Below are 4,614 nucleotides of genomic sequence, written 5' to 3' on the forward strand. Positions count from 1 at the left end.
TCCCTCCTGGCTGAAAGTAGCTCATGGGGGGTGTTAACCTTCAGGCACTTCCAGGCTGTGCTGCACAAGCAGGTCTCATTTCTGCAGCCAGAGATCGATCTCAGGCAGAGAAGGCACGGACTGTCGAACTGTCCACCCACGTGCAGCCGACTGCTGGGGTCGGCAGAAGGAACAGGGGCAAAATCGCCAAGAGCATCCACTATAGGCCCTAAACGGGTGTCCTCTCTTTTTATTTAAAGTTCAAAAAAACAAGTCCAAGTCTTTCATGTTACATGAATTTCAAAGGTAAATATTTTTGTTTTAAACGATGAGTGTATAGAAGGAAATACTTGCAGTGTCCTACTTATTTCTATAAGCAGGGTTTTATTCTCTCAATTAAACTCCTTTGTCCTTATTGGTATGGGGAATATAGTTATAAGGTAAAACTGAGAATTTTTTCTCACAGCCAAAAGCCAAGATGAGAAAAATTCACTTTATCGTCAAAAACAAAGATTTCATAAAGGCTTTTTTTGGTTGTTTTTTCCCATTTTATTGGGCTTCCCGGTCTTATTCTTAACTTTTGGGATTTTGTTGCTAATTCTTACCACAAGATGTCACTATTTTACCAGCCTAATATCTGAATGCTTTTCTGAAACCCTTTAAAACTCTCTCCTGCTGGTTTCAATGACTTATTGAAACACATCCACTAACATTGTCAAATTTTTTCTCATAGGGGAAGTTATAAATTTCCCTTGGAGAGTGGTGGTTCAAGATGGTGGCATAGGAAGGCCCTGAAACTCACTCCTTCCCATGAACATACCCAATCTACAGCTACATATAGAACAATTCTCTCTGAAAAAGACCTGAAAACTAGCTAAACAGCTTCTCCATAGCAAAATATTAAAAGGCCACATTGAGACAGGGAGGAGAGGCAGAGACTTGGTATTACCAAAGACCCCACCCCCAGGGTGGCTACCCATAAGTGCGAGGAATCATACAAATACGGAGTACATCCCTGAAGAGCAAGGGGTTTGAGCCCCATATCAGGCATTCCAACCTTTGGGACCTGCACTGCAGAAACAAGCCCCCCTCTCCAAATATCTGGCTTTGAAAACCAGTGGGGCTGACATCTAGGAGATCCAAAGGAAACTGAGACTCTGCCCTTAAAGGGCTTGCACACAAACTCACTGGCCCTGAGACCCCACACAAAGACAGCCGGTTGAAAAGCGCCTAGAACGTATGTGAAGGATATTCAGTGGCTAAGCCCAAAGCATCTGCCTGAGGGGCAGGGGTCTATTGGAGCTCACTCCAGGCATGGAGTTAATAGTGGGTACCATTTTTGCACTCCCCCTGTACCTTGCTAGCACTGCTTGCAGGTACACTCCAGTTTGGAACACTCCGGTGGGCCTGCTGAAAAAATGGTAAATGCCTGGGGCGCCTGGGTGACAAGGTCAGTTGAGCGTTGGACTCTTGGTTTCGGCTCAAGTCATGATCTTGGGATCGTGGGATCGAGCCCTGAGTTGGTCACCATGCTGAGTGTGGAGTCTGTTTGAAATTCTCTCTCCTTCTCCCTCTGTCCCTCATGCTTGTGCGTACTCTCTCTCTAAAATAAAAAAATTAATCTTTAAGAAAAGAAATGGTAAATTCCTAGAAACATACAATCTTCCCAGACTGAATGATGACAAAATAGAAAATCTGAATAGACCAACCATCAGCAAGGAGATTGAATCCGTAATCAGATACTTACCAACAACCAGGACCAGACAGCTCAATGGCGATTTCTACTAAACATTTAAAGATTTAATATCTGTTCTTCTCAAATTTTTTTCAACATATTTCCCATTTTTATTGGGCATACTCATATACACAATGTATTTTATTTTTTTCAAAATGTCTTTTAAAATGGCTTTTACCATGTATCATTTTATCACCTGGTTTACAATTAAATATGTCGTGAACATTTTCTCTTTTACAAGAGTTAAAATACTTGCAAAGTATGGAGAAAACATAATTTATTAAGCTCTCTTGTTGGGGAAAGTTAGAATTTTTTTCCAAGGAGACTTCATTCTTTTTACAATGCACTGAGAAAAAAGGGGATGTCCTTGTCTTCTATAGCTTTTTACAGATGATAGAAACTTGCCTTTCAACTTAGCTCTTTGACTTGCTTCTCATGCTCATCTGATCACCAACCAAGTAATCCATTTTATTTTTTCCAATCTCTCTCCCATTTGCTTCCTCTTTTCTATCTAGCCTCCTTGGCACACGTGCACAAACACACACACTTCCAGTACTTCAGAATCCTGTCCCTCACCTCTAATATCTGCCCCCTGCCCTCTCATCTGCTCCCTTTAAGGGGCTTCCTTTCCTTTCCTTTTAAAGATGAGGTCTTAATTGATTTTGATCAACTCTACTCCAAGCTTTATACTCAGTTCCACATTAGGAGTAGTCTTTAATAATCTAAAGAAAGAATTCAGTTGTTAAAGGAAAATAATAATAAGAAACCCTTGGTAGAAATACATGTATCAAGAAACATAGAACTTGGTCACAATGTAGATAAGGCTGACTTTTTTTTAAAGAAGTTTTTCGGAGAGGGCAGGGAGAGGAAAGTAGTTGGTACTTGAAGGCAATGTTAGGGACCATTATGAAAATCTATTCACTATTTCAGGGCAACTAACAAATGATCATCTCTCAGTAACAATACTGGAGCTACAGCCTTTACAGGTCCTGAAATGTGCATGACTGACAGTGCAAGCAAGTGTTCATCAATAGTAACTTTGCAGAGCAAGGCAGATGCCAGCTGGCAAAAAAGTGGTGCCCGAAGACAGTATGTTAATTCTGGAGCCCTGGAAACCAGGAAGTGCTCATCCATCACGTGGCCATCCGAAAGGGCAAAAGAGGGGACGATCCGCTTACTACGACCTGGTAGAAATGTCTGAGGAAAGCAGTGAAGCTGGCCATGCCAGCATTTACACATGGAACATTTCTTGGACAGCCAGGGGTCATGGGACACAGACTCACGGTTCTCTTTGCCCCAATCATGCTCACAGTTCCAGCCATAGGAGGAGGGGGGGCAGGCACAGAAGGACAAAAGCGTGCCAGTTCCCCCACTCAGACAGTAGGTTTTGTTTAGCTCCTTAGTGTCCTGGATTCCTATGGACAGCACAGACTGGAAAGGCCAATGACAAACAGCAGGCTCCTGCTGGGACTGAATGCTGTCATCTCTTAAGGCCATGTCTCCCTGAGAGGGAAGTGCAAATTCACAGTAGCCCAGCCCAGCAACTAATTCCAGTTCAGCGGCTTTGGAAATGGCCATGATCAAAATCACGCTGGAGGAGAGGCGCCCCATCTTTCTGTGGTCCATAGCTCTTTAGCTGGGGACTCGGCCTTCCTGGGGACTCTCCCTCCTCAACTGTTCTTCTCAAACATTTCCAAGAAAAACTGAAGAGGAGGAAATGCTTCCAAACTCATGTTACGAGGTCAGCATTACCATGGCACCAAAATCAGACAAGGACATCCCAAGAAAGGAAAACTGCAGACTAACATCCCTGATAAACATTATGAAAAATCCTCAAAAATATTAGCACACTGAATTCAACAATACCTTAAAAAGATCATATAAAACCACAATCAAGTGGGATTCATTCCAGGATACAAGGATGTTTGAACATGTGAAATCAATTGACATGATACACCACATTAACAGAATGAAGGATAAAAATCATATGATAATTTCAGTAGACACAGAAAAAGCATTTGATAAAATTCAACTTCCACTTATGATAAAACTTTCAACAAAGCAAGTATATAAAAAATATATCTCAACATAATAAAGGCCACATATGGCAAGCCCACAGCTCACATCATAACCAACAATGAAAAGCTGTAAGGTTTTTCTCTAAGATCAGAAGTAAGACAAGGATGCCTACTCTTTCCACTTTTATTCAACATAATATTGGAAGTCCTAGTCAGAGCAATTAGGCAAGAAAAAGAAACAAAAGTCATCTAAAATGGAAAGGAAGAAGTAAAACTGTTACTATTCATAGTCAACGTGATCTTATATGTAGAAAACCCTAAAGACTCCACCCAAAACTGTGAGAATAAACAAATTCAGCAAAGTTGCAAGATACAAAATCAATATACAAAAACCCATTGCATTTTATACACTAACAATGAACTATCAGAAAGAGAAATTAAGAAAACAATCTCACTTCCAATTGCATCAAAAACAATAAAATACCTAGAAATAAATTTAACCGAGGAGGTAAAATACCTAGATACTGAAAACTACAAGACACTGATAAAAGGAACTGAAAAGACAGAAATAAATGGAAATATATTTGTGCCCATGGATTGGAAGAATTAATATTGTTAAGATGTCCATACTACCCAAAGCAATCTACAGATTCAATGCAATTCCTATCTAAATTCCAATGACATTTTTCACAGAAACAGTACAAACAATCCTAACATGTTTATGGAAACACAAAAGGTCTCAAATAGTCAAAGCAATCTTGAGGAAGAAGAACAAAACTGGAGGCATCATGCTCCTTGATTTCAAACCATTGTACATAGCTCTAGTTACAACAGTGTGGTATTGGCGTAAAAACAGACACGCAGACCAATGGAACAGAATAG

The 4,614-nt window shown here is 40.5% G+C and overlaps 1 pseudogene; it reads right to left on the bottom strand.

Annotated features, from left to right (window-relative positions):
- Nucleotides 1-2,741: 2,741 nt before the first annotated feature.
- On the bottom strand, nt 2,742-3,340 carry LOC110594291 (annotated as a pseudogene).
- Between the last annotated feature and the right edge of the window lie 1,274 nt (nt 3,341-4,614).

Source organism: Neomonachus schauinslandi, chromosome X (assembly GCF_002201575.2).
Source record: "Neomonachus schauinslandi chromosome X, ASM220157v2, whole genome shotgun sequence".
Classification (NCBI taxonomy): Eukaryota; Metazoa; Chordata; class Mammalia; order Carnivora; family Phocidae; genus Neomonachus; species Neomonachus schauinslandi.